At 34.9% G+C, this 14440-nt stretch overlaps 1 protein-coding gene across 11 annotated transcripts in view; it reads right to left on the bottom strand.

Annotated features, from left to right (window-relative positions):
* Positions 1-14440, bottom strand: part of ZEB1 (zinc finger E-box binding homeobox 1) — a 209934-nt gene that overhangs the window by 150756 nt on the left and 44738 nt on the right. For 3 of the 11 annotated variants that reach the window (XM_063607312.1, XM_063607313.1, XM_034930239.3), the window contains exon 2: positions 5375-5530. The exons of the other annotated variants lie outside the window; for them this stretch is intronic. The gene's annotated coding sequence lies outside the window, so the exon portion shown is untranslated. The remainder of the gene's footprint in view (positions 1-5374; positions 5531-14440) is intronic. 11 annotated transcript variants of the gene reach the window in all.

Below are 14440 nucleotides of genomic sequence, written 5' to 3'. Positions count from 1 at the left end.
TATTATCCATATATTATATAATGTATATATTATATATGGATATTTATATTATCTGTCTATGCATAATATATACATACTATATATATGTATGATATATGTATTGTGCTTGTTTTAGTTCCTTTCCCTTAAAATGCTAGTCTGCTGTTTAATGAATTGGTAAATTATTCTGAGAACTCATGACACTGTCTGAAGAACTAGAAATGCCCTCTAGTGTTGCCAACAGCAGAGTTTGTAATGACTGCTGTCATTATTTAAAATTCATTTATAAAAAGTTAATTCAAAGGTAAACAAATTATTTAGTACATGTTGAAACTTTATTTAAAAAAGGAATTTTAATCAACAAGAAAATGTCTGAAAATGAGGCACACTAAAGGAATTTCATGTTTCCCTTGTGAAGTTAAAAAACATTACACTTGACATTAATGAAAAGATCGCAAAGTGATGCAGAAACACTAGATAATTTATGTGGGAATATCTGAGAAGCCTTGAAATAGTACATGTAAAACTCAATTTGAAGGGCATTATACAAAATAATTTTTAGAACAGAATTCTTTTACTCAGTAAATTTGGAAATTAAAACAACCTTAATGAATTCCTCTCATTTCAATTTGGGAAAGAAATATTGGATGGCCATGTGTGTATACACACGATATATATAATAAGGGTACTGAGATGCTAAGATGGCCTCATAATTGTAACAGGTTCATATATCTAAGATACCTCTGTTTATTAGTGGCAGAGCAGGACCTAGTGGCAGAGCAGTCTCACATTTTGTGCTTTAAGTATTCTTTACATGGCTCTTGTCTCCCTAGAGCCTAAGTAGAAGGATAGCATAATTCTTTTAGGCTACCATGATACTATATTAATAGCTAGTGGTTTTCAATAGACAACTGTTGACTGGTTACATTAGAACTAATTGTGGTCATGGGAAACCATACTTGTAGTACTGAAATAATTTTCTCTCATTCAGCATCTTACAATGAAAAAAAAAATTCTGTATTGCAAAAAAAAAAAAAAAGACACTAGGTTATAAAGTATCTCTAGATGGCATCTCTAGAAAGCCTTTGAGTGACTGCTGAAATTCAGCTAAAGAGGCCCCAAAGCTTAGATGAGAATTTCACGGACTTTTTTTTTGTTTAGCAGTAATAATAAAAGCTCTTTACATACCACTCTGAAATATATATTGTATGTATTTTAAGCATCATCTGCAATTATTTCCGTTGGCACAACTTTATGAATGAAGCAGGATATTTTTAAGATGAGGAAATTATTATTGTAATTATTAACTAAAACAACATATGGAGCCCTTTCTATGCACTTTCCATATGCTAGATGCTCTTCTAGCATTTTCATATATCAAATAATATATTTTTCCACAAGATATATACTCTTATTATCCCCATTTTACAGGTAAGGAAACTGAAGCACAGTAGAGTTATGCAGGTTTCCTAAGATTGCAAAGCTGGTAAGTGTCAGAGTTAATACTCACACCCAACCAGTATGACTCTGGAGCCCAACTTCTTAACTATTACAACTTGGTAGTTTTAAATGTAAAACTGCTTCATATAATTGTCTTAAATGATGTTTATAATGTATATAATATGCACGTGTTTATTCTGCTCATATTCACGTTTCTTGGTATCTCAGAAACCTGCAGATCTTTCCACAGCAGTTTCTCATTTTAAATAAGTTATACAAATAAGAACTTTTTCAGTCTCTACTAACTGCAAAGAACGTCAGTCTAATTTTTACATCAAAATGAACAACCTCATTTCATGAGGAATATGAGCGGATTAAAATTAATATACTACAGATCAATTGCAAGGTATACTTAAGGACTGCTTTGTTTTTATAATATCATAAGCCACTATACTTTATTGTAATTACTTGCTTAATGTCTACATTCCCTGCAAGACCTATGGGATCACATCAGTCTTATGCAATGACTGACATACAGCAGGTTGTTGGTAAGAATATACTGAATGAATAAATGTGATTTGCTATTCTGTTAAATTTATTTAATAATGATCTCACTATAAATAGTAGCTCAGTATTTTTAGTAATAACTATTGCACATAAAGTTTTACATATTTATAATTGTCAATATGATGATTTTACGAGATGTGACATAAATTTCCTTCAAATAATCCTCGTGACTTATATCAGCAGGAACTCCTTCTTTTTAACTTCTTCATAACTTCTGCTAAATTCTTAAGAATGGATGTAGAAAGGCACCCCATTTTATTTCTACATTTAAAAGGTTCTTTCTCATATTGAACTAAAAACATTATTTTCCTTTCCATATCTATAAACAATAATTTTTATTTAAATTTTTCTCATTCGAACTTCCAATTCATTTCTTCTAACACCACTGTAATTCGCAACTCATTTCTTCTGACAGTAGAAACTGCCAAATTCAAAACAAAAGCCATTACACTCCAACATACACAGCCAATCAGACACTGATTATTTCCTATATTGAGAAGTTATATAATTAAAAACTGATGACTATTGGTAGAATTTTGTTTTAGAAAGAAGTCAATTCAAATTCATTTCGATAAAAGAAATGCTATGTATCATCCTCCATCTGCAATATTTACATAATTATGTGCCTTAAATATCTTTTTGTGGCTAAATACCAAATTCTCCACTGGGCATCATGAACCCATCAAAGCCAACTAAACAGAACCAAAAAGAGCTGTCAAAGAAAAATGAATATCATGTACATTCCAAAGCACGTTACCCAGGAAGGAATATATTTCTTCAAGACACTCTTTCTGGAAGGTATGGGAAGGACATCTTTCTCCTAGCACTGACAAGGGGGACTGCCTGGATCTCTAAGTTGAGATCTTCAAATCAGAATACTTGAACTCAGGTTGGTGACTTTGAGTATATCCAGAAAAAAACTAAATTTAGAAGTCACTGCAGAGATGAAGCATAAACATTCAGACATCCAAATGCTCTTTGGATTTTATTTTCCAAAACGTAATCAACATGTATGCTTCTCTGTGTGTGTGTGTGTATGAAAAACATAAATGTCACATTCCCTTCTTTAAAAAGATAAAAAGATATAAAGTTGACTTGATTAAGGAAAATCATACTACCTTTAAAAATGTCTGCATGTAACAATTTTAAATTCAGTTGAATTTAATTGAATCTGGCCATGTTCTTAGCTGTTTTCTAGAGCTTAATAACAAACATATCAGGAAGAGCTCTTGTGACAAGCACCCAGCACAGCATCTGTCATTATGTAATCATTCCAATGTTTACAGTGAACTAAGTACTTGAGATGGCAACATTCATACTTTAGTCCCTCTGTCTAGTAATTCATACTTGTATAGTCTGTCTACTATGTGTCACCCATTTAGGTAGGTGCTGAGAATAAAATGGTGGGGTTGAAAACAGATATTCCCTGTTATTGAACTTCCAGTGCCAATGGTAATTACAGTGTAGATATAATTACACACTGCAACTGGAACCAATACTATAAAATGGCATAAGTTCCTATAAGGGTAGGAACAATAAAGTTAGTTTATAAATAAAGCACAGAACCTACACATTTATTTATTAGATTGAATTGATAACTTGCTTTTGAACTTTTAAAGTTAATTCTATTAATATCTGCTAAGCTAGGCATCAGAAAGACTAAATTCTAACCATAGAGAAATACATTTTTTATGCTGCTATTCTATTTTCTTAGATTTCTTAAGAATTTACAACAAAACCCTGTCAAAGCAGCATTCTTACGTGAGAATTTCACTTACGGGAGAGTTCTTACAGGATTTCAAGAAGGAAAGCCCTGAAGAGGGACACTGATATTAATAGAATTAACTTTAAAAGTTCAAAAGCAAGTTATCAATTCAATCTAATAAATAAATGTGTACGTTCTGTGCTTTATTTATAAACTAACTTTATTGTTCCTACCCTTATAGGAACTTATGCCATTTTATAGTATTGGTTCCAGTTGCAGTGTGTAATTATATCTACACTGTAATTACCATTGGCACTGGAAGTTCAATAACAGGGAATATCTGTTTTCAACCCCACCATTTTATTCTCAGCACCTACCTAAATGGGTGACACATAGTAGACAGACTATACAAGTATGAATTACTAGACAGAGGGACTAAAGTATGAATGTTGCCATCTCAAGTACTTAGTTCACTGTAAACATTGGAATGATTACATAATGACAGATGCTGTGCTGGGTGCTTGTCACAAGAGCTCTTCCTGATATGTTTGTTATTAAGCTCTAGAAAACAGCTAAGAACATGGCCAGATTCAATTAACATAATTTTGACATCTCTAATTGGGCATGAAAAATTACTTAAATTATGTGAATCACAAAAATCACATATTTGACAATAGAATGGTTAAAAGAATTATAATCTATTATTAATATGCTAATCTTCATCAGCCATTACCTTGTTATCGCAAAACTACTATGTCCGTGGACATGCTGGAATAATCTCAGATAAACATCAATCTTAAAGATTTCAAACTTGCTAAGATCCTACCTCCACTCTTGTCCAAAGCTAACATGACTAATCATGGATCTGATTGGACACAGATGCCCAAAAAAAGGGATATGCAGGAATCAAATATATTCAGGAGAAAAATATAAATTTAAGGTCATCTGAAGTATATGAAAATGTAACCAAATTTAGAAATTATTTTCTCAGTGGGAGTATGTGTAAGGCAGGAGAGAGATGTCTGATTTTATCACCAAAATTTGATTCTGCGCCATATTATGAACAGCTACTTCACTTTGTTTTGGGTATACAGTATAAACGTCTTATCTTACAAATTTAATAGTTTCCGCCAAAGTATAGTAGCAATTATACATTTTTAAAGAACTAATGTTAAACTAAATGGATTTTGTCATATGATATTATACTTTTTTCTTTCCTATTTTATAATGAAAGTAAAAAACAAAACAGCATTCAACAGACTACCACAAAATGTATGTCTATTTTAAGAAGCACTTATGAAACTGAACAGAAAAACTCAGTTAGTACAAATTTTTTAGAAGTTAAACTTCAGTCAAGCAATTTTATAATATACTATTTTAAATAACTACAATAAAACTACAAAAATTGAATTTTTAAACCAGACATGAACTATATAATTGATTTTCCATACTTTTATACTATTTATCAACATTAAATATGTAAAATCTCTTATCTATAAAACCATTCTTTGCATATATTTTATTAAAATATGTGACAGACATATAAAATTCAAACATTTGTCATTATGTCCTAGATTTTAAAAGTTCTAAAATTTTAATTCAAATATAATACATTGGTAGGCTTTACACACACACACACACACACACACACACACACACACAAATTTAAATGAAAACTCTTACCATTGACTTCCTTTTGATAGTCACTCCATTAGTCTTTCTTGATAGTGCTTTCCTATGTCAAGCAGACAGTAGCCAAATCACAAAATGACATTTGGATGATCATGTCTTCAGATGGGAGTTTTCGGCCAATTGCCAGTTGAGAATTTAAACTGAAAACTAAATTACCCAAACTTTATTAAGTTGTTCCCACACCCACCAACTGATAAGAGCAATAACTCTAAACTGAAAAATAACGTGAATATGATTTGCCTCCTGTTCAAGCAGTCCTAATATTATATTTGAGAAGACATGCTATAATAAAAGAATCCCATAAAATTCTAGTATCTTCTGAAAACGCTTTTAAGAAAATTTCAATCCCTCACCAAAAAGTTACCCCAATTATCCTATAACCCAAATTAATACAAAATAAAGATGGTATTAGATGATATAATAAATTATTGAGTCACAAACTTAGGTTCTGTCAAGCACTGCCTTCACCTAAAAGCTAACTGTAATGTCTGGAAACACTCTGACAGTATCATCTATATTTATATTTATTAAATCATCAACTACTTGTAATAGCACATACCACAAGAAGTTAGAGGTTACACTTTAGCGTAATCCTGCCTGATCATGATACTTTTTGTACTGGGAAGACAAAATTTATCGTTACCAACTTCTAATTATAATATAAAAATGACTCAGCTCCTTTTCTGTACCAATTTAGGCTCTTTTTCTCTTGATTCTTACGGCTACTCTTCATAGGGCCTGTCATTTATATACGATTTTTGACCATAGGCTTTATGATTATTGGGTTGTACAGTCTGTTTTGATCCTTCTCAAGTATTAGACACATTAAATTATTCCCAAATGTTAAGCTATATCTCAGTGTCCTAATATACTTTGTGCTCAGCTATAAGTTGGCCCATTTCAATAGTTATTGACAATTTAAGTCTTTAGCAAAAATACAATCAAATAAAGCTAAACTGAAAACATGAAGGAAAGAAAAACACGTCCTTATTTTCCTTAAAAAATGTTTCTGAATTTCAACTATAAAAGGTGCAAAATTAAGTGTACATAACTAGATAGCTATGTAAGTCTCAGATGAGTTATAAACATTACACACACCTCAAATTCTCATATATTCTATGTGTAATCCTTCTCTCTCTCTCTCACATACATGTGCATGTGTACACATGCATGCATATCTATCCAGCCTATTTCTGATGTTTACCTATCAATAAGCTGATACCAAGGCATTATATAAGAGAATATAAAGTGAATAATCCACTTATGATTAAGAGAAACTGACTTCAGAAACAAAGCCTAGAGCTTAATAAAACTGCTATGTCTTTGAGTTAATAACACTGACCCTCAGTTAGATATACTAGAAATAGCATTATTGTATTCATTCCAATAATTTAAATCCAAAATTCTCAATAGCAATAACACTTATAAACTATTCAGAGACTAACAAAGTTCCTTCCTTGGTGCTATGAGATATAAAGGAAAGGAGCTTATAACCTAAAATATGATGGGGGAGAGTGAGTGGTACATAGAGACACAGAAATGGATAGATTTCCAAGAGAGAAACAAGCACATTGGGGCAGTTCAATAGTTTGAATAGATTTATCACATGTGGGACTGATCTGAGAAGACTTTATATCAAGAAGCATTTTTTAAAGCAGAAAATACATAACGACATTTTTCTTATTTAGCCTAATGAAACCCACAAAGCAAACTGTGATTAATACGGAATATAGCTATGGAAGTATTCATGTCCTCACTCTGGGAGAAGACCAAAGATAAATTCCTTAGTCAAATGAAATTACAGAACACAGAGATATCTCCTCCAACAAACCCCACCAAAAAATAAGGCTTTCTGTATTTCAGAAACAATTCTAAATTGCTCATTTCAACTCTTTCCAATGATTCCAATCATAATGGCTGTGATGTAATTATAAATCAGGAGACATAATGAAAAGTCACTATCAGATTACAAAATCATGAATTAAAAACCACAGAATGATCCTCTTGGTGTGAATAACATTACTGATAACACATCTACACAAGAAAGCTGGTTTCATGTTCCAGCAGATGATGATCATGAAGTGACTTGTGTTTTTATATAATCTTAAATATATTCTACTCATCCATTATAAGAGTCTTACAATTTGGCCAGGCATGGAGGCTCACGCCTGTAATCCCAGCAGTTTGTGAGGTCAAGGTGGGGAAGACTGCTTGAAACCAGGAGTTCAGACCAGCCTTGGCAACAAAGCAAGACCCAGTCTCCACAAAAATTTTTTTAAAAACAGTCTTAGAATTTAACACCACACACAATTTTACAAATAAAGAAACAGGTCCAGTCATATGACATTATTTACCCAAAGTCACACAACTAGCTGGCATAAAAATCAAGACCTCTTAAGAACCACAGATGCTCCTTTTACTATAATCAAAGAAAGAAATAGTTACACCTTAGAAAGAGATACAATTTTATTAGGAAAATTTCAACTTTTTAACCTACATACTCAATTTCAGACATTCACCTCATTAGCTCCGGAAATTGCAAAAAGTCAATTCATAAAGTTAGGGAAAGAAAGTTGTATGATTAACTTAAATTTTACACTTCTCTTTTTATACTATTAGCTTTAAGACATACATTCAACCTTATTTCCAACTCTTCAGACTAAGAATATGAGTTTTAAAAATACGTAAAATTTTTATCAAAACTCTCTCTAAAAATGGTAATTCCCTAGAATGTTCCATGGCATCACATCTATTTTTCGATCTCCTGACCTCGTGATCCACCTGACTTGGCCTCCCAAAGTGCTGGGATTACAGGCATGAACCACTGCGCCCGGCCATCACATCTATTTTTCTTTCACATCCTGGCACCCTTTTTCATTGGATTGGGTAACAAAGTAAGCCTGCCATATGGATAGCAGTAGAAACAGTCTTATCTTGACTGCTTCAGGTGACATAACTCATCCCAATTCTATATAAATGAGCAGCCAGAGAAGTTCAGGAAATTTGTCAACAGGAAATATAAAAAGAAATATCTGCAAATCATACATTTAATAAGGGGTTAATATCTAAAATATTTAAGTAACTCCAACATCTCAATAACAAAACAACAAATAACCCAATTTTTAAAAATGGGCAAAGAACCTAAACAGGCATTTCTCAGAAGACACACAAATGGCCAACTAGTACAAGAAAAAATGCTCGGCATCACTAATTACTAGAGAATTACAAATTAAAACCACAATGCGTTATTACTTTATACCTGTTAGAGTAGCTTTTATCAAAAAGATGAAAGGTAAATGTTGGACAGTGTGTGGAGAAATGATAACTCTTATACAGTACATTGTTGGTGGGAATGCAAATTAGTTCAGCCATTATGGTAAATAGTATGGAAGTTTCCCCCAAAAAAACTAAAAATAGAACTACTGTATGATCCAGTGATCCCACTTCTGGTTATATAGCCAAAGGAACTGGAGTCAGTATGTCAAAGGGATATCTGCACTCCTATGTTCATTGTTGCATTATTTACAATAGCCAGGATACAGAAACACTTAAGTGTCTATCAATGGATGAATCAAGGAAATGTGGTATATACAGACAATGGAATACTATTCAGCATTTAAAAAGGGGAAAATTCTGTCATTTGCAACAACATGGATGAATCTGGAGGATATTATGCTAAGTGAAATAAGTCAGGCAGAGAAAAACAAATACCATATGATCTCACTTGCATGTGGAATCTAATAAGATTAAATTCATAGAAGTAGAGAATAGAACAATGGTTACCAGAGGCTAGGGTAGGAGGGTGGTGGGGGGAGCTGATCAAGGGGTATGAAGTTTCAGGTAGAGAGGAAGAATAAGTTTGAGATCTATTCCGTAGCAAGTTGACAAGAGTCAATAATAATGTTTTAAGTATTTCAAAATAATAAAAGCAAATTTCAAATGTCTCAATATGAAATATTATAGGTGAGGTGACAGATATGTTAATTAGCATAAGCACATCACACTGTATACATATATCAAAACATCACATTGTACCCCATAAATGTATGCAATTATGATTGGTCAATCAAAAATATTAATTCTACAAGAAAAATAAACAGGAGATTAAAAAAAGAAATAGTTGAAACACTTTAGATTTAGTTGTAAAGATATGTCCTCCACTAACTCAATTTAGATTCCACTGTCTATTCAAAGTCAGAACTTACAAGATGTTTCTAGCAAAGCACAACATGCTTGTTAGTTCAACTGGTTTCAAAAGTCAGAGCACTTATTAGGCAACACCTAAAATCATTCATCAAAATTATTTTGGACAGGCAGTGATGGTAAACAAATTACTTCCACCATACCACCACCACAGCCACCACTTTCACTCCCTACTCCACTTCCCACAGTCTATGAACTAAAAGGGAACAAAATATTCTTATCATTTATTATTAAAAAGATAAGATATTTTAGCATATAAAACCAAATTTATCTTATGCTACTAAAACAGAAAATAAATGCTTAACGAGTTTTACTTGAATTACATTAAACCACAAAGTAACATCTCAATACACACACACACAATATTCAGGAAAAAAATTTAAAAAACAACAAAACAACAAAAAATAATACAAATAAAAATCAATATAACAGCTATTTACATAGCATTTGTATTGTATTAGGTATTATAAGTAAGCTAGAGATGATTTAACGTATACAAGAGGATGGGTGGGTGCAGTGGCTTATGCCTGTAATCCCAACACTTTGAGAGGTCAAGGTGGGAGGATCGCTTGAGCCCAGGAGTTTAAGACCAGCCTGGGCAACACAGTGAAACTCTATCTCTACAAAAAAGTTCAAAAGTTAGCTGGGCATGGTGGTGCGTGCCTGTGGTCCCAGCTACTTGGGAGGCTGAAGTGGGGGGATCGATTGAGCCCAGGAGGTCGAGGCTGCAGTAAGCCATGATTGTACCAGTGCACTCAAGCCTGTGCGACAGAGCAAGACCATGTCTCAATAAATAAATAAATAAATAAATAAAGTACATGAGAGGATATGCATAGCTTACATGCAAATACTGTGGGACAGTATTTGGATTTTGGTATCTGAGGGTGTCCTGGCACCAACCACTTGAGGATACTGAAGAATGACTATACATATAGACACACATCCATATAGAGTAAATATATATGCATCTACGTGTGTATGTCTATGTGTGTATATATATATATAGTATATAATAAAGCACTCTTCCTAAAATCATCTATTTTAGAAAGTGTAATTATTTAAAAATTTTCCTCAATGTTCTAAGTTTTTGGGTGCATGCCTACTTTTTCACCAAGAATTGTGACAGGCTTCCTAAAAGCAAGAGCAAGTATCTATATTTAGGTCTAGTTGTTGAAGTATTCTATATAGAGTCAGCATATTGATACTTCAATTTATATAAGAACCAGTTTACATTCATATCATTCACATCACTTAAAGCAATCCTTTAGAAAGTGAGTTTAAAAACTATCAACCAAAAAAATATGCCTCATCCTTTTCATGGATTCTTGACCTATTTATAAGAAAGTCATTTTGGCGACAAGTTACTTAATTTATATCTGCCACAGTTTCTCCATTTGTATAATGAAGATAATAGCGTATTACCACATAGGCTTGCTGTGAACATTAGGTTAATAGTTGCAAACTGCCTAGAAAAGTGCAGTAAGTACATCATAAGCCTTCGAAAGCAGAGCTATTACAATCATCATCATCATCACTACCATTATCACTACTACCACCACCTTCATAAGCATCTCAACTGATTGTTAGTAAAAGTGTAGAGTCCTAGGCCACACTCCCAGAGATTTCAATTCAGTATCACACCAAAGTTGGGGAATATTGTGTTAAAGAGAAAGGGGAATAGATAAACAGCCAAGACACTACGTATACCAGTATCATCTTATAAATACAGTAACGGGAAGCAAAATACTTTAAAACAGAAAAAGCTTCAGTTTTAAAAGTCCAGTAACACCTTTACTTCCTCCTCTAAAATACACACAACTTATCCCCAAACCCAGTGGTTGCTTTCCAATGACCCTACTACTCAAGAGTAGATAGGATACAGAAATAAGTAAGAGGTCCCGGGCTCAACAAAGAGTTGAAGAAGCTTATATACTTCATTACTTCTTGGATAGAGAATAGCTAGCAATTTCACACAAAAATATTTGTGAGTAGAGCAATTATCAAATATTTGAGCACTAACTGTATGTGGAATGCTAAAGGGGACTGAACTATAAGACATTAAACTTTCCTGGAATCTCATTGGGAAAATAACCTCCCACTTTCTTCCAAGGATCACTGAAGTCTTGCTCCAGCTCAAGCAGTATAAGCTGGGAACTCAGAGAAGAGATTTTAGTTAGGGTCGATAGGAAGGCTTCATAGAAGAAAAAGATCTTTGCTAGACCTCATAATGACTAAGATTTTTATAGATAGAAATTGCATTTCAGGTCAAAGAAAACAGTGTGAGCACAAAGCAGAAACTTGGAAGTACTACAGGTATTTCAGGACAGTACGTTGAGTATTTGCCAACGCTGGAAAGGATGGTTTTATTCTCTGCTCAAAAATCTAATTAGTACTTCAGGAAGATTGTTTTAGCAATGGTGTACATCATGGGGTATGTTATGATAGTGTAACCCTGGCTTTGAAAATGGACAGAGACAGGAATCTAAAGGATTATTTAAATTATGGCCAGGCGCAGTGGCTCACGGCTTCTAATCCTAGCACTTTGAGAGGCTGAGGTGGGAGGATCACTTGAGTCCAGGAGTTTGAGAGGAGCCTGCGTGACACAGCAAGACCCTGTCTTTACAAAATTAAATAAAACAAAACAAAAATTAATTAATTGGCAGTGAGGACAAATTAGGTATCAAAGATGATTTAAGTATTATGTCTGTTTTTTTCTGGAACTTCCCAGTCTGTCCTGGTATATTCAAGATGAAGGAGATGGTAGACAGTGAGAGCTATAAAAAGTAAGTTCAGGGCTAGTCAGAGAGAGTTTAGATTGGGGGAAAGGACTAACCTGTGGGAGCAAAGGTAGAGAGCAGTTTGAGCAAAGACTTGGAAGCGGGAAAGTGCAAACATTATTCTCAGGTTGATTAGCTCTGATGTGCTAGAGCCAGCAGCTCACAACTGCCTTTTCTTTCCAATGCATCAAAAGGCCCTAAACGTGTTACTGAGGAAGAAAGAAGAGGCAAAACGGTTTAATGCACAGAATGCCTGTAAATGATGGTAACCTGGAGTTTAAATTAAATATTAAATTATGTTCCCTATATTCAGTAGAGCATACAAATGTATTTCGATATAGCTGATCATGTAAAATGCTCACAAATTTGGCCTGGCCAACAACAAAAATCAACAATAAAGCTTTGCTATATTCAATCTCACCCCTACTTTTTCAAAAAATTTTAATAAGCAATTTTTGTGGAATTCATTATATTACACATATGGATCTTCTCAATCAAGTGATTCATATGACTGTTAAATAGCTCCTTAAAGATAGAGGCCATGCTTTTCTTCTTTTTTCCCTCTGGTACTATCAAAACTCAACGGTATAAGGTATGGATTTAGTATACTTATTAAATGAAAGATATCCTATAATATGACCTGTGAATGGATTAAATAAAAGGTATGAACAGTTATAAAATTCCATAACAACAGACATGCATTTTTTTTTATTTTTTAACTTCTTGCCTTTTAATAATATCTTTGAATATAGATGGTTTCAATTCTCCAATAACAAGATGTAGAGTGGCCAAATGGTTTTTCATACATGTTTCCCTAGTCCAGACACCCAAGAGTATGTCCCTCTCTTGGGCATAAGAAAACCTAGAGTTATATTTAGGGCATCATGTGTGGTGAATAGTTGACCAAGCTGGCATGCTCACAATGACCAAATTATGTTTGTCATATTTTAATCCAATACATTGATCTACTATGAACTTGTAAATAATCTATTTGCTTTCTAGACACATTCCAGGAAGACCAGAGAAACTGACTTTTATCCATATGGAATAATCCACCGGCACATTTCTTTTAGGACAGACCAAAGCTGATCTAGAACATAATCTTTACATACTTGGATCCTTCCCATCAGACGAGAAAGAACATCTGGGGTGAAAGGCTCCATTAGAAGAGCAATGTGGGATGGTGCTGTGCTGACAACTGGTAGTTCCTGCCCTACATCTTTGTAGAGGACTGGAGGCCAGAGCATGCCATGGTCAACTCGTATGTTGAAGTGAAGACCTCCTTCGAGGTGTGCATGTGCTTATTACAGATATGCCACGGTGCTAAGTACCCCAGGACTACATGAAAAAATAAGAATAGATGCTGTATCCATGATCATGAGGCACACAGGCCAGAGCGCCAGCTGTGGAATCGCACAGCCCGGGTTCAAAGCCTGGCTGGGCCATGACCACCTGAATGACCTGAGGAATGGTCTCAGGCAAATTTGTAAAAAGTGGAGACCCTGCCTGCCAGGGAGGCATGTGGTAAGAGGTGCATCCAGTCAGGTCAGGGCACTGCGTCCTCTCTTTGGAAACCTGCGGAGCAAGGCTGGTGGCCCTTGAGGCCACGGCAGCCATGGAGAAGGCGGGCCTGGCTCCAGGTGGCACAGAGGCACTGGAGAGGCCCCGGGGGAGCCTGGCGGGATCTGGCTGGTCCTGCGCTCTGCTTCCAGGTTCTGGCCCTGTAACCCAGGGGACAGGGCCGGCCAAGACAGGGCCACTGGGTGCTAGCCAGCACCTGGGCCAGGCGCCAGGCAGGCTCTGGCGGATCAGCCCCGCACCCCCAACAGCCCCACAGGGGGGCCCATCCAGGGCCACACACTTGCCCCCAGGAGCAGGATATCCCTGAGGCTAGAGTCCAGCTGGACCGGTGGAAGGGTCTCACCCTTTGCCCTTTGACTCCTCTTGTAGGCACCCTCGCTGGGCTCCTAAGCACTCCTCCACACACTGGCTCTGTCACCAGCCCCATAGTGATGTCATAAACTCCCAGATGCCCAGTGTGCACCCAGCCACAAAAAAGTGGGTGACTTAGGAGTAT

Source organism: Pan paniscus, chromosome 8, assembly GCF_029289425.2.
Source record: "Pan paniscus chromosome 8, NHGRI_mPanPan1-v2.0_pri, whole genome shotgun sequence".
In the NCBI taxonomy this organism is placed as follows: domain Eukaryota; kingdom Metazoa; phylum Chordata; class Mammalia; order Primates; family Hominidae; genus Pan; species Pan paniscus.
This window is presented reverse-complemented; position numbering and strand designations above follow the sequence as displayed.